This window comes from Mya arenaria, chromosome 7 (assembly GCF_026914265.1).
Source record: "Mya arenaria isolate MELC-2E11 chromosome 7, ASM2691426v1".
NCBI classification, from domain to species: domain Eukaryota; kingdom Metazoa; phylum Mollusca; class Bivalvia; order Myida; family Myidae; genus Mya; species Mya arenaria.
In genome coordinates, this window is record NC_069128.1 from 20,111,634 (window position 1) to 20,134,709 (window position 23,076).

At 35.6% G+C, this 23,076-nt stretch overlaps 1 protein-coding gene across 11 annotated transcripts in view; it reads right to left on the minus strand.

The window, feature by feature from the left end:
* The window catches only part of LOC128241542 (dual specificity calcium/calmodulin-dependent 3',5'-cyclic nucleotide phosphodiesterase 1-like), a 370,992-nt gene that overhangs the window by 162,497 nt on the left and 185,419 nt on the right, over nucleotides 1-23,076 (minus strand). The window contains exon 1 of one of the 11 annotated variants that reach the window (XM_052958536.1): nucleotides 21,236-21,595. The exons of 9 other annotated variants lie outside the window; for them this stretch is intronic. The gene's annotated coding sequence lies outside the window, so the exon portion shown is untranslated. Of the gene's footprint in view, nucleotides 1-21,235; nucleotides 21,596-23,076 lie in introns of those variants that run through there. One more of the 11 variants, XM_052958532.1, reaches the window with a different exon arrangement.

Sequence of the window (23,076 nt, forward strand, 5' to 3'; positions counted from 1 at the left end):
CTTTGTTACAGGTAACTCAAGATTCTTTATGCCAGCATCAACATAGCATTTGATGTCAACATAGAGGCTTGATGCTTACATAAATCATTGATGTTAACATGGACCCTGAAACGCCGACATAGAACCTTGATGTCTAACTACAGCCTTCATGTCAACCTAGAGCCTTACTGACAAAACAGAGCCTTAATGTCAACCTAAAGCCTTCATGTCAAACTAGAGCCTTAAAGACAAAACAGAGCCTTAATGTCAATAAAGAGCCTTGATGTCAATATACAGCCTTAATGTCAACCTAAAGCCTTCATGTCAATCTAGAGCCTTAAAGACAAAACAGAGCCTTAATGTCAATAAAGAGCCTTGATGTCAATACACAGCCTTGATGTCAACCTAGAGCCTTCATGTCAACCTAGATCCATAATGACAAAAAAGAGCCTTAATGTCAATAAAGAGCCTTGATGTCAACCTAGAGCCTTGATGTCAACCTAGAGGCTTAATGACAAAACAGAGCCTTAATGTCAATAAAGAGCCTTGATGTACACCTAGAGCCTAAATGTCAACCTAGAGCCTTAATGTCAACCTAGAGGCTTAATGATAAAACAGAGCCTTAATGTCAATAAAGAGCCTTGATGTCAACCTAGAGCCTTAATGTCAACCTAGAGGCTTAATGATAAAACAGAGCCTTAATGTCAATAAAGAGCCTTGATGTCAACCTAGAGCCTTCATGTCAACCTAGATCCATAATGAGAAAAAAGAGCCTTAATGTCAATAAAGAGCCTTGATGTCAACCTAGAGCCTTAATGTCAACCTAGAGCCTTCATGTCAACCTACAGCCTTATTGACAAAACAGAGCCTTAATGTCAATAAAGAGCCTTGATGTCAATATACAGCCTTGATGTCAACCTAGAGCCTTAATTACAAAACAGAGCCTTAATGTCAATAAAGAGCCTTGATGTCAACCTAGAGCCTTGATGTCAACTTAGAGGCTTGATGTCAACCCAGAGGCTTGATGTCAATATACAGCCTTGATGTCAACCTATAGGCTTATTGTCAACCTAGAGCCTTAATGTCAACCTAGAGCCTTGATGTAAATATACAGCCTTGATGGTAATAAAGAGCCTTAATGTCAACAAAGAGGCTTGATGTCAACCTAGAGCCTTGATGTCAATAAAGAGCCCTGAGGTAAATATACAGTCTTGATGTTAATATCGAGCCTTGATGTCAACCTCAAGCCTTGATGTCAATAAACAGTCTTGATGTCAATATACAACCTTAATGTCAATATAGAGCCTGAATGTCAATATACAGCCTTCATGTCAACCTAGAGCCTTAATGTCAATATAAAGCCTTGATGTCAATATGCAGCCTTACGGCAAGTAAGAGGCTTGATGTCAACACAGAGCCTTGATGTCAATATACAGCATTGATGTCAATATACAACATTGATGTTCATTGGCTGATGTCAATATACAGCATTGATGTCAATATACAACATTGATGTTCATTGGCTGATGTCAATAAACAGCCTCGATGTCAATATACAGCCTTGATTTCAATACAGAGCCTTGATGTCAATATACAGCCTTATGTCAATATACAGCCTTGATGTCAACCTAGAGGCTTAATTTCAACCTAGAGCCTTGATGTCAACCTAGAGCCTTCATGTCAACCTAGAGGCTTTATGTCAACCTAGTGGCTTGATGTCAACCTAGAGGCTTAATTTCAACCTAGAGCCTTGATGTCAATATACAGCCTCGATTTTAATATACAGCCTCAACATCAATGAAGAGGCTTGATGTCAACCTAGGGCCTTGATGTCAAGCAAGAGCCTTAATGTCAACCTAGAGCCTTCATGTCAACCTAGAGCCTTCATGTCAACCTAGAGCCTTGATGGCAAGCTAGAGCCTTAATGTCAAGCTAGAGCCTTCATGTCAACCTAGAGCCTTCATGTCAACCTAGAGCCTTCATGTCAACCTAGAGGCTTAATGTCAACCTAGTGGCTTGATGTCAACCTAGAGCCTTAATGTCAACCTAGAACCTTCATGTCAACCTAGAGCCTTCATGTCAACCTAGAGGCTTAATGTCAACCTAGTGGCTTGATGTCAACCTAGAGGCTTAATTTCAACCTAGAGCCTTGATGTCAATATACAGCCTCAACATCAATGAAGAGGCTTGATGTCAACCTAGGGCCTTGATGTCAAGCTAGAGCCTTAATGTCAACCTAGAGCCTTCATGTCAACCTAGAGCCTTGATGTCAACCTAGAGCCTTCATGTCAACCTAGAGCCTTAATGTCAAGCTAGAGCCTTCATGTCAACCTAGAGCCTTCATGTCAACCTAGAGCCTTCATGTCAACCTAGAGGCTTAATGTCAACCTAGTGGCTTGATGTCAACCTAGAGGCTTAATTTCAACCTAGAACCTTCATGTCAACCTAGAGCCTTCATGTCAACCTAGAGGCTTAATGTCAACCTAGTGGCTTGATGTCAACCTAGAGGCTTAATTTCAACCTAGAGCCTTGATGTCAACCTAGAGCCTTCATGTCAACCTAGAGGCTTAATGTCAACCTAGTGGCTTGATGTCAACCTAGAGGCTTAATGTCAACCTAGTGGCTTGATGTCAACCTAGAGCCTTAATGTCAAGCTAAAGCCTTAATGTCAACCTAGAGCCTTCATGTTGACCAAGAGCCTTAATGTCAACCTAGAGCCTTGATGTCTACCTAGAGCCTTAATGTCAACCTAGAGCCTTGATGTCAACCTAGAGCCTTGATGTCAACCCAGAGCCTTAATGTCAAGCTAAAGCCTTAATGTCAACCTAGAGCCTTCATGTCGACCAAGAGCCTTAATGTCAACCTACAGCCTTCATGTCAACCTAGAGCCTTCATGTCAACCTAGACGCTTAATCTCAGTGGCTTGATGTCAACCTAGAGCCTTGATGTCAACCTAGAGCCTCGATGTTAATATACAGCCTCAACATCGATGAAGAGGCTTGATGTCAAGCTAGAGCCTTGATGTCAAGCTAGAGCCTTAATGTCAACCTAGAGCCTTCACATCAACATTGAGCCTTCATGTCAACCTAGAGTCTTGATGTCAACCTAGAGGCTTAATGTCATTCTAGAGCCTTCATGTCAACCTAGAGCCTTCATGTCAACCTAGAGCCTTAATGTCAACCTAGAGCCTTCATGTCAACCTAGAGCCTTAATGTCAACCTAGGGCCTTGATGTCAACCTAGAGCCTTCATGTCAACCTAGAGCCTTTATGTCAACCTAGAGCCTTCATGTCAACCTAGAGCCTTAATGTCAACCTAGAGCCTTAATGTCAACCTAGGGCGTTCATGTTAACCTAGAGCCTTCATGTCAACCTAGTGGCTTGATGTAAACCTAGAGCCTTGATGTCAACCTTAAGCCTTAATGTTAACCTAGAGCCTTGATGCCAACCTCAATGTCAAAGAAGAGGCTTGATGTCAATATACAGCCTTGACGTCAACATTATACCTAAGAGTATTATTTTATGCCAACACAGTGTCTTGATATTAATATAGTACCTTGCATGAAACAATATGTCAATATAACACTTTGATGTCAATATAAAGCCTAAATGATAACATAGCATATCATTCTTGCTCCCAACTATTATAGCATTTATACAAATTAACACATTTGATGTTAAGATAGTGAAACTTGATGCCAATATTGATCCCTGATGACAACACAGAGCCTAGATGTCAATATACAGCCTTGATGCCAATATAAGGCCTAAATGAAAGGCATGAAACAAATGTTAATGCCATCACAGTGCTGTGAGGTCTATACTTAGGCTTACAGACAAATCTCCCAGTTGTTATCAATTATTAGGACAGACTCAGATTAGTTGTATACAAATTGATACAAACTCATGTGGCCCTCATAGTTGATTTTTTAAGATATCATTTTATAAATCAATGAAAACAGCTTATTGGCAACGACTTTCAAACAAGTTAATCTACAAAGAGATTTTATCAGGGCATGCACCTTACTATGATCATGGACTTTGTGCATCTAACATTTAAGGCCTATAATGTAAACACTGTTTATTATTAGATAAAGAAAAATATTAACTCAGATAGTTGTCATTGATAACAACACAGAGCCTTGATTTCATTATACAGTTGTGATGTAAGAATGTCAACACAAAACCAGGATTTCAACACAAACCTAGATGTCAACACAGAACATAGATGTCAACACAGAACATAGATGTCAACACAGAACCTAAATGTCAACACAGAACATAGATGTCAACACAGAACATAGATGTCAACACAGAACATAGATGTCAACACAGAACATAGATGTCAACACAGAACATAGATGTCAACACAGAACATAGATGTCAACACAGAACCTAAATGTCAACACAGAACCTAAATGTCAACACAGAACCTAGATGTCAACACAGAACATAGATGTCAAAACAGAACATAGATATCAACACAGAACCTAAATGTCAACACAGAACCTAAATGTCAACACAGAACCTAAATGTCAACACAGAACCTAGATGTCAACACAGAACATAGATGTCAACACAGAACATAGATGTCAACACAGAACATAGATGTCATCACAGAACCTAGATGTCAACACAGAACCTAAATGTCAACACAGAACCTAGATGTCAACACAGAACCTAAATGTCAACACAGAACCTATGGGTCAACACAGAACCTAAATGTCAACACAGAACCTAAATGTCAACACAGAACCTAGATGTCAACACAGAACCTAAATGTCAACACAGAACCTAAATGTCAACACAGAACCTAGATGTCAAAACAGAATCTAGATGTGATCACATAATCTTGAAGTTATCACACAACATAGCTGTCATCACAAAACCTAGATGTCATCACAGAACCTAAATGTCAACACAGAACCTATGGGTCAACACAGAACCTAAATGTTAACATAGAACCTAGATGTCATCACAGAATCTAAATGTCAACACAGAACCTAAATTAAATGTCATCACAGAACCTAGATGTCAATACAGAACCTAGATGGCATCACAGAATCTAAATGTCAACACAGAACCTAAATGTTAACACAGAACCTAAATGTCATCACATAATCTTGAAGTCATTACACAACGTAGCTGTCATCACAAAACCTAGATGTCAACACAGAACCTAGATGTCAACACAGAACCTAGATGTCAACACAGAACCTAAATGTCATCACAGAACCTAGATGTCAACACAGAACCTAAATGTCATCACAGAACACAGAACCTAGATGTCAACACAGAACCTAAATGTCAACACATAATCTTGAAGTCATTACACAACGTAGCTGTCATCACAAAACCTAGATGTCAACACAGAACCTAGATGTCAACACAGAACCTAAATGTCATCACATAATCTTGAAGTCATTACACAACGTAGCTGTCATCACAAAACCTAGATGTCAACACAGAACCTAGATGTCAACACAGAACCTAAATGTCATCACAGAACCTAGATGTCATCACAAAACCTAAATGTCAACACAGAACACAGAACCTAGATGTCAACACAGAACCTAAATGTCATCACAGAACCTAGATGTCATCACAAAACCTAGATGTCAACACAGAACCTAGATGTCAACATAGAACCTAGATGTCAACACAGAACCTAGATGGCATCACAAAACCTAGATGTCAACACAGAACCTAGATGTCAACATAGAACCTAGATGTCAACACAGAACCTAGATGGCATCACATAATCTAAATGTCAACACAGAACCTAAATGTTAACACAGAACCTAAATGTCATCACATAATCTTGAAGTCATTACACAACGTAGCTGTCATCACAAAACCTAGATGTCAACACAGAACCTAGATGTCAACACAGAACCTAGATGTCAACACAGAACCTAAATGTCATCACAGAACCTAGATGTCATCACAAAACCTAAATGTCAACACAGAACACAGAACCTAGATGTCAACACAGAACCTAAATGTCATCACAGAACCTAGATGTCATCACAAAACCTAGATGTCAACACAGAACCTAGATGTCAACATAGAACCTAGATGTCAACACAGAACCTAGATGTCAACACAGAACCTAAATGTTAACACAGAACCTAGATGTCAACACAGAACCTAGATGTCAACACAGAACCTAAATGTCATCACAGAACCTAGATGTCATCACAAAACCTAGATGTCAACACATAACCTAGATGTCAACATATAACCTAGATGTCAACACAGAACCTAGATGTCAAAACAGAATCTTAATGCCAACACAGAACACTAAATGCCAACACAGAACACTAAATGTCAACACAAAACCTCAATGTCATCACAGAACCTAAATGTCAAAACAGAACCTAGATGTCAACACAGAACATAGATGTCAACACAGAACCTAAATGTCAACACAGAACCTAGATGTCAACACAGAACCTAGATGTCAAAACAGAATCTTAATGCCAACACAGAACACTAAATGTCAACACAAAACCTCAATGTCATCACAGAACCTAAATGTCAACACAGAACATAGATGTCAACACAGAACCTAGATGTCACACATAACCTAGATGTCAAAACAGAATCCTAAATGTCAACACAGAACCTAGATGTCAACACAGAACCTAGATCTCAAAACAGAATCTAAATGCCAACAAAGAACCCTAAATGTCAACACAAAACCTCAATGTCATCACAGAACCTAGATGTCAAAACAGAATCTATATGTCAAAACATAATCTAAATGTCAACACAAAACCTCAATGTCAACACAGAACCTAGATGTCAAAACAGAATCTAAATGTCATCACAGAATCTAAATGTCAACACAGAATCTAAATGTCAACACAGAACCTAAATGTCATCACATAATCTTGGAAGTCATCACACAACCTAGCTGTCATCACAAAACCTAGATGTCATCACATAACCTAAATGTTAACACAGAACCTAAATGTCAACACAGAACCTAGATGTCATCACAGAACCTAGATGTCAAAACAGAACCTCAATGTCATCACAGAACCTAGATGTCATCACAAAACCTAGATGTCAACACAAAACCTAGATGTCATCACAAAACCTAGATGTCATCACAAAACCTAGATCTATGTCATCACAAAACCTAGATGTCATCACAAAACCTAGATGTCATCACAAAACCTAGATGTCATCACATAACCTAAATGTCAACACAGAACCTAGATGTCATCACAGAACCTAGATGTCAAAACAGAACCTAGATGTCAACACAGAACCTAGATGTCATCACATAAACTAAATGTTAACACAGAACCTAGATGTCAACACAGAACCTCAATGTCATCACAGAACCTAGATGTCAACACATAACCTAAATGTTAACACAGAACCTAAATGTCAACACAGAACCTAGATGTCATCACAGAACCTAGATGTCAAAACAGAACCTAGATGTCAACACAGAACCTAGATGTCATCACATAAACTAAATGTTAACACAGAACCTAAATGTCAAAACAGAACCTCAATGTCATCACAGAACCTAGATGTCAACACAGAACCTAGATGTCATCACATAAACAAAATGTTAACACAGAACCTAGATGTCAACACAGAACCTAGATGTCATCACAGAACCTAGATGTCATCACAAAACCTAGATGTCATCACAAAACCTAGATGTCATCACAAAACCTAGATGTCAACACAGAACATAGATTTCAACACAGAACCTAGATGTCATCACAGAATCTAGATTTCAACACAAAACCTAGATGTCATCACAGAATCTAGATTTCAACATAAAACCTAGATGTCATCACAGAACCTAGATTTCAACACAGAACCTAAATGTCATCACAGAACCTAGATGTCATCACAGAACCTTGATGTCAACACGGGCATTGTGACATCGGGAGAGATTCAGCATCATCGCTGGATAATTTTCCACTGTAGCCAAATTGTTTGTGCGCATTATCAGCACATTCATCTGTTGCTACTGCTTATGACTTCGAAACAATCTCATCCTCAAAACTTGATAATAAGGTTGCTGGAATACTGCATGTTTGTTATAGCATTTTAATTGATACTAAAATATACCTGCGAAAGGGCTTTTATGTCTTTAGGAAGAGTTTTTACCAGTAGCTCTGTTCTTCTGTTAAAATGTGATTGGTTATGTGTTTAATTCATTTACTTTTTTACAGATATCACAATTGTGGTTAAAGTGTCACATATAGACAAACTGCAGAATCTTAATTAGGCTGCAAAATGAAGGATTAAGTGCTTCCAAAGTTTCAGGTATTTTTCAAAGAAAGGGTGTTGCTATTAGTAGCCAGAGTAAATGCACAAACAGAACACAAAGCATAGTAAAACAAAAGAAAAACGTGTGCAGTTTTGTTCAATATATAATTCATTTACATTCACACAAGTCTAGGCATTCGAAATATAGATTAAAACGAATAAGGTGACAATAGCATCTGAGACCTTTCACAGTTGCGAAGCATAATTTTTAGGAATCAAACTACGTTTTAAGTACGTACCAAGTGATATGTAGATTAAGGGTCGAGTTTGTATGAGTTTAATCAAACTGACTAGAACTATATTTAAAGGACGGAAACAAAGAAACAACCTTCAGAAAATTGACAGCTACCTTAATTACCGTTAATTTAAACACTTCGAAATATTGCGTATACGTCTCAGGGGTAATCAAGAATTACGAGGACTCTTAACATATTTTCTTTACTTTCCAAACTATTTAAAAATTCATGAATATCTTATTCAAAGTGTTTTGAGTAGACGATAAGAATTTCAAGCATGTAAATGATTTAATGTTACATTAAATATAACGTTAAAATAACAGTAATGCATTGTCAGCACACAGTCTAAAATGTAAAATCTTTCACAACATGCTTTGGTCTATGATCTATAAAATTCCGCCAAATTACGTCATATATTACATTTACCTCATATCAACATATTTACACCCCAACTTCCATTCCTTATATGAACTGCCTTTCGGCAATGAGTTTATCAATTGATGAACGCAACATCATCGGATATGTTCGGATCGTAATTCATTGCATAACAATAAACATGAAAACTATTGATCTTGTTATTGTTTGTATTGTGTCAGCAGGTCCCGTTAAATATAAATCAACATTTTTAAAAGTGTTAATTTATTTGATTTTAAATGTATTGTTGCCATAAGTGTTTCAATTTTACGTTTTAAAGTGATTTCAAGTGGTTGATCTTTTCCCGCGTTATGTGACGTCAATTGAAAAAAATGTTTCCGGTTACAGTCGGGTCGTTCTATATACAGAATGGGTAAGAACGGATTACTGACAGGTTTTCTTAAATGAAATTAAGTATTTTTTTAACAATTCTTGAATGAAATAATGACCTATTGGTGTAAATATAAGGAATGCATTGCGGGGTTGATGTCATTATCGGGGTTATGAACGCAATTGGGTTGGTCAAAGTACGCGTGAAGTCCTTCAGACTCCACAGACATTGACCAACCCAATTGCCTTCATACCCCGATAATGACATCAACCCCGCAATTCATTCCTTAAATAATACTGTTTAAATTTCTGACATCATTTCTGATTAAAAATCGTTCTTTTCTGACTTGATTACAAGCACAGTCTTGTTTACAACTGATGGCATCATCAGACATTTTAGAAGTGCAAGCGGTGACAACATTTTGCGAAGGATTTGGGAAAACGCCGATGCAGACAACAATGAAAATGATGACAAAGGTGAAAATGTAGCAACCTGTGACAGTTCATTAGTATTCAACTGGCATCAACATTTTAGATAAGGGCAAAAATCCATAGAAGACAATAAGGGAGGAAGACAGTAGAAGACAATTGGCATGACTTTAGTGACGTCAGTGAAGAACATCATGGAGGGGTCCTTGATGTAGCAAACATCGGTGGGAAGAGATATGAAAGTGTGCAAAGGATTTTAATGGATGATGTAGGCATGCCAGATGCCCGGTCTGGTCCCTTGATTGCTATGTGAGGAAGAAAGAGAAAAACGTGTGCATGATTCAAAAACATTTCTGCGAAGACACGCACGGGGAGGTGAACAAGTTTAATGAACTTGATTATCGCCACCTTAGAAACCTGGTTATGGTTTGACAATTCGGAAACTAAACAAGAATTTTCCTCTTCAACACCCCCCAATAAGGTCAGAGTAAACAAGTCTGGAGCTAAGCAAGTACATGTTCATCATGTTCATGAACAAATAGGGAATGCTTCCCAGCCACATTGTACCTCAGGGTCAAACGGTATTCCCACAAATCAAGAGGAAGCTTAGATGACATCGTTTTTTAATCCCTCTTTGAATTGCAAGTAATTTATGAGTTTAATGCGATGTCATTACTCCTTGTTTTCTAAGGAGTGGTATCCGGACGTTTATACACCGTGGATTAAACACCATGAAAAGTGTGTCAGTATATGTGGGAAATACTTCGAAATACTTTCGCGCTTTATGAGCGCAATGTCATTGACCTCATTGGACTGCGCCTGGTTCAGAGTTCAACAATATATCGTGAATGGAATGGAATTCAGCGAAAATATTATGTATAATGCTCTGAAAATTGCAGAAATTATATCAAATATATTAAATGTATTGTATGTGGAGTTTTCATATTCTTTGTGCAATGATATTTAAATTATCAAAAAAAGTCTGAGTAATTCTGGATCAATCCTTGTAGATTTGACTCAACTTGATGGAAAGCAGAGAAAATTATAGAACTGAACATGGTGGGCCTAATATTATCGAATAATATCGAGGGGTATATATCGCGGGGTATGTATCGCAGGGTATATATCGCGGGGTATGTATTGCGGGGTATATATCGCGGGGTATGTATTGCCGGGTATGTATTGCGGGGTATATATCGCGGGGTATGTATCGCCGGGTATGTATCGCGGGGTTGAAGTTTATGTGCGTGGTAAGGAAAAATCACTGCGATGTGCTAAAGCTGCAAAAACACGAAGTGGGTAGTTTACCTCTAAAATTTTGCTTTTCCAAATATCAATATTTAGTCATGTGGGGGATGACGTCATTCAGCACGAGATTTTATATTGTGGTTCAACAGCGGTCTTAAATTCTAGACCTACTTTATTTCATTACTAAGTCTGTAAGTCACATAACATCAATCATCAAATACTCTTTTATTCCTGATCTTGAGATTTCATAGGGGACCAAAATTGATTTTAATGCCAGGGTGTACTGGACTATGCTGTGGTATGCCCATGTCTTTTCTAACATCAATTGTTTAAGACTTTAATTTAGGCCATTTTCTTTTTTTCAAGAAAATTTTTCTCTCAGTATTTGATTACACAATATGAACAAAGAATTCCTGGTAATTTGCAAGAATTTGGGAAGTTCCTTTGGACAATCACAAGAATGAAAAATTGGGCTGTTGAAATATTCAATGATCTTATTAATGTATTCCTCTGTTAGTTGTGTAATATTTTACAAAATCTAACAAAATCATACTCTTAAACTGTTAAAATTATGATTCATGACATGGGAAATGAAAAAACAATAATGGTACTATAAAACTATTTTTATCGGAGAATCTGATGGTATAAGAATCAAATTAACAACCGTAACTATAATTCTTTTGTTTGGTGAAGGTTCTTCAATTAAAGATAAAATATATTGAGGAAATTTTATTGATTAAAAAAAGCATTTTAAGAAGGTTTTTTGCCTGATAACTGATTTAGAATGTAACCGACATTTTGAATGCCAGATGTATTCGGCACGCAACCTTGATCATACTGTGTCCATGCATTTAGTGTGTGAAGTTTGAATATTTAGGCACCAGTGTTTTCTGGGTAATTATTGCATTGCATATGAAGTCAACCAGTTCAATTTCTGTACGAAATACAATTGAAAGTTGTTATTAAAAGAACGGCAAAACAGATATATAGATCCTTACACGAGTCATCATATTATATACAATTTTATTCAACAATTTTATAAAGGAAACATGTAAGTAAGCCAGCCTTTGGTGAGAATATTACCCACTAAAGAATTGTTTTTGCCAATCAATTTGTTTACAAACATGCAGAGTGATATATTATCTGACCAATAGAAAAAGAGCACTGTTATATTCAACAGCCACACACTTTTTGCAGGTTTTGCTCTATGCTGCAATTTTTCCTTACCCTAGACGTTATCTATTTAATACATTTTCCACAAAACCCTGCAAAAACATATATATTGCACGCTGCATTCATAATACAGTAGCTATAATTTTCACCTGCATCCCCCCCCCGCACTATATACGGTAATATAGGTAGCAGTTTGTTTTAAATTTTCTGATGGCAGCTATTTCTTTGCCATATACTCTTACCCAATATACTTGACAATGATATAGCATTTAAATAAGATAGATACCTTACATCCGAGTACATGTTATTATTAAAAGTATTTCAGAAACAGTCATTGAAACAGAGGTCAAACACGCGTTCTAAGTTCGCACATTGAAAATGTAATTAAATTCTCACTTGGCATAAGATACCAAACCAAAACGTTTAAAAAGAAATTATAATATTTCTATTTATCCTACAATTAGTTGTTTGGTGATTGTAATTCATGCATTCATTAGTAATAATTCTAATAATGTTTAAAATAACCTTATATGGCTCATGTATAAAAAATCTAAAAGTATTTTCAAAGGCTTTAGATGTTCAATAAGTAATTTTGTTAATGTTTTACAAAATATACACAAATGTACAGAAATCGTAGCAGGCTGAAAGCCTTTCAACGCTTTAAACAATTTGATTTTACTTAAGAGAAACATAACTATATCCTTTTTGTTGCTTTGATAAATTGGATTTTTCTGAAATTGAAACATTTGATTAATGGCATTTTTTCCAGTCTGAAGTTTGCCTATTTACATTGAACTGTATCAGGGAATTAATAAATGTAAGTCATATTCTAATTAAATCAAAGTTGGCCGAATAAATTCCATCACAAAATGTAATTTTTACATTAGTATGCATCTTTAATCTGATTATTATTGTAAACTTTCTGATTGGTGACTTATAGGCCCATGAGGCCGGGTGTTATCCGCTTGATTTTTATATTCTGAAGATTTGTACTTTGTATATACACAAGTCACAATAGTAAACAATTTCCTTACTCACTTATAATAGCTTTTTTTTTAATACTAATATTACCATCAACCAATCAGGTCTTAAATGAATTCGCAGTGTGATATAAGTTTGGGTCCTGTTTCAGCACATTCGCTCAAGAAATCTTAAATTGATGTTAATTATTAATTAAAATTCTTAGAACAAAAAGCTCTACTTGTGCACAACTTGTAAACAGTAAAGAACAATTTGAAAGGAATGATAATTCATCAAATGAAATCAAATCTGCAGAATATTTTCAAAGATGCTTTTTAAATATTAATTAATATTTTTTCAAGAACTACATGTACTGTTTTACACGCTTTCTCAGTAAAGAGGTGCACCTAATTTTTAAAACACTCAAAAGGTCACTTTCGTTCTATAAAGGTGATGTGTGCTTTAAATTCAAGTTTGATCATTATAAGTACTAAATCCAAAAGATTTTCAACATCATTGATGTGGTTTTCTCATAGTGGACTTTGTAACATTGTTATCTAATTGATATATTTTCCGTTAAAAAGGTTTGTTACTTTGTATGCACGTTTATATTTAATATAATAACTGTATATACTTTTTACCAAGGTATATTCAGTTAATTTAGATAAGTTAAGCAAATTCATAAAATAAGTATAAATGGTTACATAAAAATGTAAGTTATATAATTCTTTCGAAACATTTGCGACATATAAGAGCACATTTTGTGTTTAAAAATGTGAACAATGTGAAATTAGTTCTACAATAATCAAATATCTGCATTGTTGTCGGTTTTATTATTAAGTGCAAATGTATTCATTAAATGACAATATCATTTAATCATTCAAAAAACATTGGTACGATTTTACTGAATTACGTGTTTTTTTTAATTGAGATTATACATTTATAAATGTGTCAAAATGTAACAAACCTTTCAAGATGGAAATATATTCATCAATTAAATATTTTGTGTAAGATACTACAAAGGGAGGTAAAGGAAATAACGCACTATGTTGTTTTGTTAAACTCTTTAAACATTTTAAACATATTAACTGAGATTGAACTCATTTTGAGAAAAAAAGTGTATGGGTATGTATCTGTAACGATTTCAAACATTAAAAATTAAAACAGTTTTTGTTAGTCTTTGTCTTTTGAATCCTTTTTGTTACTTTGAAGACCCCATTTTAACGAGAACTAAAAGTAAGATACCACTTAGAGAAAACTGCCAGTATTAAGCAATACAGATCTCTAATAGACATCAAAACTATGGCATTAAACTCTAATAAAAGGTTCGTTACTAAAAACGATAGTCAAACCGTCCCTATACAATCTTCATTAACAAGCTCAAACAATGCTGCGTTTTGTCTCATACATGATTTTGATCGTATTTTGAACATCATCTGTAATTTGGAACATCCTTTTTGATTTTCCTGTGGGTGTGGGCTCATCGATTTGTGTAAGAATGTCACCACAGCTAATCCATATTTTGTCCTCAGGAGTAGGCCATTGATAGTGAGATTTGCTGTGCTTCATGAATGTTATCTCTGCTTCATTCTCGTCATCGCAGGACACAATTTTCCCGATATACCATTTTTTTAAGTAGACTGCAGCCACAAAATCACCAACAATGTACTTTCCAGACTTGCAATTGTCAGCATCTATGTTTGTTTCAATGTCCATGTTTGTTTCATGTCCAATGTCAGACTTTTCCGCATTTACCATTTCAATTTCCGAAATGCCAGTCTTTTTTACAGATCCTTCAACCCAGTGTCCCACACAAAATGTGCCATCTATGCAATTTGCACAATAGCAGCTGACATCAGCGGTTAACATTCCCCTGTTTTCGATTCCCACAACGGCATGGATTTTCATAGTTCCTTTGATGGGCTTAAGTGTGGTTTGAGATAAGGCCTGTGCTTTTTTCTCACACTCTTCCGTTGCCACAAACAAAAACTTGACCTTTTTCATGGTACATACATTTGATTGTGTCCATGCAAAAAAATCCTTTGCATCTTGTATGACTACTTTACCGCTACGAACGGCTTCATCCGCCATTCGTTTTGTGACACCACCCAGCCCATCGCATGGGCCCTTGCCATGTCCAGACTCAAAATAATTCCATGTTGCCAGCATACCATACAGCTGTTCGTGGTTTGCAACTGTGCTGAATATTGTCTTGTTCCGGTACTGACTGGTCGGACTATCTGTCCAGTAGTGAACTCTTCGGACTCCGGGAATTATTTTTTTCACCTCGGGCATAAAACTATCCAGAAAGGTAAGGACGGTTGCCGAATTGTGGCCCATTTCGTCAGACACAAAGACAAAACTGCTGTGTTGTAAGGTGTCTTTTTCCATGTAATACAACACTGTAGGATGTAGGGTTACTCCAGTCTGTGTCCAGTAAGCTGACTGGATTTCTTCTACCGTTTTGCAGCTGTAATTTTCGGCAAAGTCCATGTGTACTATAACTTCGTCGCTCTTCAGGTTTTTCTTTAGCGCATTTATCTCTGAGTATTGTCTCTTTACTCGACCAATGTGACCTCGGAACTCTTCTATCTGGTTGTTCAAATAACCAATGAACTCATTTTTAGTAAGTTCTTGTTCAACTATTTTCATAACCATTTTCTTTCTCCCCTTCTCTTCAACTGCAACACGTTTCCATTGTCCAAACTTAACTTTTTCCGGTAGGCCATTGTTGATCATTTCATCGGATTTCTCCTCTAGAAACTTCTCCGGATTCAGCGATACATTGATACCACAGTTCTTTATGGCTCGTGCACACAGGGCCATATTTTGATGTTTTGTACATAAACAACAACTTCTTGAAATGAACGATGTTAACCTTATATAATGGGGTCTTATCCTACAAAAAGATGCCAATGACAACTTTATATGTGGGTTCTCACTTAAAAATTTCTGATGAAGATTTTTAAGGTAGTCGGTCAATGTCCTTGTCTGGTGAACGATGCCTTTAGTTTTAAGCTTGTCTGCTTTACCTGGGTTTGCTCGAGAATTGTCATCTCTAGTTAAAAATTCCATGACCTTTGATCTATACTTTTCTATTTCTCTGCTTCTCTTTACTTTGCCCTCTTTATACCTACTCAACCGGTTTCTACCTAGCCCTGTTGCTTTGTTGATTGTATGTTTAAGACCATACTTGCTGAGAATTTTCCCTCCGATCAAACTGCGCATTGCCCCAATCTGTGTTGGCTTCATGCCCATCCTTCGCTTCTTGATTTGGTTTTGAATAACGTATCCAAGTATTAACTGTTTCTTAACTTTTGCTTGCTGCTTGCGTGTCAGTCCAGCATCTTTAAGTAATCGTTTTGTTTTGCTCTTTGGTGTCATTTCAGGAGCCTGATATGAGCATTCCGGTGTCTCTGTATCTTGGCTTGTATTAAATGACGTCTGATGTGATTCTCCTGTAGCTGCTCTATTTTCTGTTGTTATTTCTTGGATTTCTTCTGTTTGTATTTGTGTCATCACTAATTCACTACCTTTTGTTTTTAACACCTGTTCTGCTGCAGACTTTGCTGATGGGGAAACATTGCCATTTTTAATTCCCTGGTTGCTGGTTTTCTTCTTTAATCTTTGGATGCTGCGCATATTCCGTTTGTATTTCATTTGTAGCGATTCAAACTTTCCTTTCAAGTTTCGAAGTTCATTTGATTTCTTTGCCAGTGCCCTGCTTATTCTCTTTCTGGGTCCATTTTGTCTGTTCGGAAATGGCATGTTTACAACCAGCGGACTTGGGGCATCTATGGAACTTGCAGTTTCATATCCACTTGTTTCCATATTTTCAACAGGTACATTCTGTATATTTTCTACTTGTCCTTCTCTTTGCTTCTTTTGTCTGTGGCGATAAAGGTAGATTTGATTCTTTTCGTTGCGTTTAGCTTTCTCTTTTCGAGATAGTTCTGCAGTAGGAACATAATTTTTTTCTTTTCTGCGTCTTGCTTTTGCAAGATACTCTTCGTACTTTGCCTCGTCTTGTTTCAATCTCTGCCTATATTCTCGTTGTATTTCGGCTCTTGACTTTACCATTTTTCTGAAATAGAGAAAATAATGTCGGGCTAGTAATGGTATTTGAATTAGTAAATTGAAAGTGTTTTGTTGTATTTTTGCCAAATTTGTGAAAGGTTCGTTACCATTCAAAGGGCAAATATATCATCTGACTATGTAAAGATATATGTGCTTGCCCCCTTAAATATGTTACATACTGAGCATGCTGACACATGTTCGTTGAAACATTTTATAATTTAAGGTGTGGTTATAATATAATGGTTTGAAAAAAAAGATAATGCGACCCTTTATACAGATATTTCAGTTATTTTTAGTTCAAATTTGACAGGTTTAAAGACTTACTGTTATTGTAAAGAATAAAAAGGCATACAATATGTTCAAATGATACAAACTAACACTAATCTCATCAAAAAACATGCCATGTTATACAATTTCGAAGAAAATTAGTTTTGAAGCCCCAAACATTGTGCTGACCAAATATTGAAAGGTTCGTTACCAGATGGTCACGAACCTTTTAGTATAGAGGCATGCCTTAAAATTGCAAATTACTCATTATTTCGCTAATTCCTTTCACTATGAGACATATTTGTGCAGTTTGTAACACATGTTTTCATAAATAAACGAAAAGTGGTGAACATAATAAAGCATACAAAGTAAACAACATGACATGTGTTTAAACGGTGCCGACTTCAGTAATACATTACACAAACCAAAGAGGTTATGTATAGAAATGTGATTCTTTTTTTAAAAAAAGTATCCATTTATAGGCATTTAAGTAATTACGTATTTTGTATAAACTTGTAACATGCTATATGTTCGAAAAACATTTTAAATACTAATTTATATGAGTATGAGTAACCGTGAAAGGTTCGTTACTTTCGTCTACGAACCTTTCACAGTGTGTAAACATGAATCTGTTTAGATATATTTAATTTTTTTGAAAAGATGCCTTGTGTAGAGAAAAGCATAACATCTTGTTACATAAATCTTTTTTTAAAGTGGATAAATATTACAAGATAGTTGAAAAAATACTTACCAAATGATGATGTCCCAAACCGTTGATTTTCCAATAAATATGTTTGTCCTTTCGACCTTAAGAATCAATGTTTTTTTAAAGGTTTGTGCGTCATCAGTTAGGTATCGTCATTGAAATGTGATTTGACGTCATGCGCACGTGTATGCAGTAGTAAACAAGTACCTCAAATTATTTATCGATCGACAGTAACAAACCTTTCATTACGAACCTTTTTTGGGGGTTGTTTTCATTCAATCTTAAAACCAACTAGCTTCCAAAACTTTATTTTGATGGATGAATATTCTTATACAGTGGAAATGAATGTAACACAATCATGTATATGGTCGATATTGCTTTAGAATGTGGTGTATTTTGAGTAACGAACCTTTCTGGCTAAACTGTAGCTGTCCGGACTTCGTTTTTCAACATAGGTGTGAGTGAAAACGAACATCTTTAGAAAGGTAGGGTTGTTTTAATTACTAACACTATTGCATGGTGGGTATTTAGTAAAAGCTGTGATGACAATGTTCTCCAAATATGGGATAATAGCATTGTCAATAGGCATGTAACAAACCTTTCACAGAAATCGGCGACAAAGGATACGGATGGCGAAAAATGACAAGAGGAGGAATATGTAAATGAAAACTATATTAGCACCAACTAGATATACGACCGTCATGAGCTATCACTATTATTGATTGATGTTTGTAATTATTGGTTTATTAACAAACTTGCAGTTTGATTTTTGTCAAAGCGACAGTAACAAACCTTTCTAATTGGTCAGGTTTCCGTGCTGTGGAAAAACATACACAACCATCAAAAAAGTGTTTTATATTTAATTTAGTTTGTTGTTATACCAAGTAACTTGCCAACTATTAAAACTGTCACTTTAGTGAGTGTACATTCCAAAAAATACCGACGACAGCCTGAAATTCAAGCTGCACCTCTTTATTGAGAATGCGTGTTAATCGCCTTAACTTTCAGAGTCATTATTTTTGATAATAAAAATTGAGTACATTGTTTTTTTCCTAAAGGTTCTCACATTTATACCCAGCTGTAACTTTTTGTTCTTTCAATTTAATAAAGTGTTTTCATCTGTTACATTTCCGGTTTTGTTAATTTGGGTTGATTCTGTATCAGTTTTATCTAACAGTTGTATAATATTTTGTAGAATCTTAATGATTACAAAGGGCTGAGCTAGTAAGTCCCTTCATTCAAGGCTCTCATGTTTTCAGACAGAACCATTTCCTGGTGACACATCTGAAAACACTTATTTTATCATTATTTTACTCTACGATATTGAAATTGCAGAAAAAAAGTACAGCTATAGTATAAAAAAAATATTTTGATGTTTGCGGGATGAGAACCCACGCCAGTAAAGTCAAGAAAAGATTAGAAAACTGACTCCTTCACCACTATGCCACCAGGACTTTTATAAAAGTGGTAGATATTTTGACCTCTTAACGATACAATTGATCTCATCATGTAATAATGTCAAAGTGATTATTATTGTTAACGCTAATGAAAATTGTGGTCTTCAAAGACAATATTTGAGCAAATATCAACATTTCAGTGTTCCTGCTTTTGTTATCTTAGTTTTAACACTTGTATTGATTTGCCACACTTCATTTCGTCATACAAAAAAAGTGCTTTCTACCAAAACATAAGCAAGTACGTCATTTAAGTCATTAAAATTTAACTCAACACCTTTCATTAACTGACTTAGAATACAACATACATCATTTTAAGCACACAGGTGTCCATCACAAGGCTTGATCACTAAAATATGGCCCTTTAATTAGTTCTTTGATACTGTTTAAAAATTAACAAAAAATAATTAAAATTGATAAAATGACATTTCAATAAATTTGAGTATTAAGAGTTAAACTTAAAAAAATATATCATTATATATATACAAGGTTCCCATGTCCAGAAATCCCCCAAACTACAGTTGCCCTAAACATGTAATGTCAAATATTTCCTAAAATAATTGACACAATGCTTAGATAATAATTTTTACACTGCCGGAAACTAATTTGGAACAATGAAGAGGTTCAACAAATAAACACCAAAATCCCCCCCCCCCAAAAAAACACGTTAAATACAGACTGACATGCAAACTTTGCGCATGCATTACAAAGAGTAGCTTTAAATATCATCCCACGGTTGTGAAGTCGTTGAGTAAGACGCGTTTTTATCCACATTGAACGTTTGGATGTTTTCTTGTTGTCATTCTCACCCCCCTTGTATCTGTTGTTGCCATAAATAAACTAGCCATGTTTTGGTCAGGGTGAGTTCGAGACTTATTATATTTTTTCATGTTATACTCTTAGAAATTTGTTGAAATGTCATTTTATCAATTTTATTTATTTTTTGTTAATTTTAAACAATATCAAAGGACTGTTTAGGGCCAATGTTAGTGATCAAGCTATGTGATGGACACCTGTGATTTTAGACAATTTTAAAGTTCTACTACTAGACTTATAATCATTAAGAATATCACCTTTCACATGTGTTTAAAGGTCCGCCTACTGCCACTCATCAGATACACACTCCATGAGTCAGATTTTGCGTTGACAATGTATCAGCCAATGAGATTGTAATTTTTAAGTCAGCTAGATCACCTGAAGGAATTTCTTCATGATTAAGAAGGGCTCATTTGCTACGCTCACTACGCCCATTCTTATTCAGTAAGAATTTACTTCATCATATCTAATTATTACCAGTACTTACATTATACTGTGTTTTCAGCAGGCAGGAAATGATGAAATTATGATGTGAAGCCTATTGAGTTGTAAAGTCATGTCTTTATAATTAATCAGGGTACTTATATGAGGCTGTCATAGGCTGGAAATGTAGGTCATTCATAATCTTAATAGGATTTTTGCACAAGAGGCATAAATTTAATTATGCGAAAGAACATAAATACGCAAGAATACCGAGTATTTTAATTTGTCCTTTAATTGCTGGAGTTAATACAATCAAGACCTTTATTAAAGCCTGTTGTGACTTACTTTGTATAATAAATGACACCATAAAATTTATATTAAAAAGTCATTAGATAATTATTACATAGAACTAGTGCAATACCTTCTGATGTGATGTCATATATAAAAAGTGTTAAAATGCGCAAGTTCAAGATAGCGCCATTTCATATATTTTGAATGCTGGAAATTGTTATATTACTGTTATAACAGAATAATATTCACATTCATGGTCTTTCAATATGAATTGTTTTAAATTCATTTCCATCATTCATTTTCTCTCCTCCATATATGTGTGCACTTTCAAAATGTCAAAAACAACAATAAATGAAAACAGTTTCATTAGTTTATCATGGGCAAATACAAATGGTTTAAATTCTTTTTACCAAACTTCACCAGTCCATTGCATGGTAGTGTATAATCCAACTTTCAACCAATAAAAGGTATTTGCAGATTATCCAAATTCTGTTTTTCACAAATTTTGAGCGAAAGATAGATAATGTTTTACGATGTTCACTTGGCAATTTAATTATTTTACGTAAAGTTATGTTCACATTATTTTGGAGAAAATTTGTCAGTATCTACACTAGAGCTGTGTTAAAAGTTACCACAAAAAATTGTTGAATCATTTATACCATTGATTCTCCATATTTTTCAAAACTGCATATTAGGCAGCCAGATGTTAATTTAAGTTTTTGTATACAAGCTCTTTTTCTAGACACAATGTGTAAAACCAATATAGATCTCATTGATTTTTACAGTGGAAGCACCATTTTTCTATGAAAACAATATCCATCATGAATAACAATGTTGTCCTTAAACCCCTACTGTCCTTTCTGCACGTGTCTATATTGTTACCCACATGGCTTTAGATAAAAACATTTCTCATCTTTAGACTCTTGGAGATAGTCACAGCCATCACAGACTTAATACAAATTCTCTCAGCCATATTGAACTGTGTGTAGAGGCATTTTCCATGCATTAAGAAAAGTCCTTGTCACATAACGCTATACAGAGCTTTCTGTCCATTTAGGGAAAAACTCCCACAAAAAGAAAGAAAAGATGTTGCACGACAACGTTGCACGACAATAATTGATCACCAATCAGAAGTTCTCTGAAAATTCATCTTTAGATAAGATCTGTTCCTGTCAACAGATTATGACGACTCCAAATATTGACCAGAGCCAAACAATTCACACGCTTTCTCCTTTACAATTCCATTTCTTATTAAAAGCCACATGTGTTTGACATGTGATCATATGGGGAAATTGTGTGAACATAGACCAGGGGTCAGAGGTCAGGAAAGAACACATTGGCTTTGTCAACAGTGTTCAGTGTGCATTCATTAAAGCATGGGCTAGATATCTTGAGCCTGGCATTTTGTAAAATATGGAGTGGTGGCTACACGCAGGGGGCATGGGGGTTCAGAATAAAATTAATTAGGTTTAATTTTAGTTTAATTTAGTTTTAACATATTTATTTTACAACGATTGTGAAACAAGTTATTACAACATTATATTAATCACTCTCGTTGGCACGATTTTACGCGAGAGTGTGGTCTTGTGTTGTGGGGGAAACCGGAGAACCCGGAGAAAACCCACTTGTCCGGCTTGGTGACCACAAACCAAACTCACATGCGCCCAAGCCGGGAATCGAACCCGGGTCGCCTAGGTGAGAAGCGAGTGCGCTAACCACTGCGCTAACCGGACAACCGAATTTAATTTTATTTGGGTGGAAAGGGTTGGGGGGGGGGGGGAATGTTCTATAACGCACATTTCTAAAAATTCAACAAAACTGATTTGCATGAATTATCAGGATTTGGCCCTTTAAAATGATTAACAGACTTGTTTATCGACACCTCAACTTACTGTAAAATTTGTTTATTGACACCTCAACTTACTGTAAGACTTGTTTATTGACACCTCAACTTACTGTAAGACTTGTTTA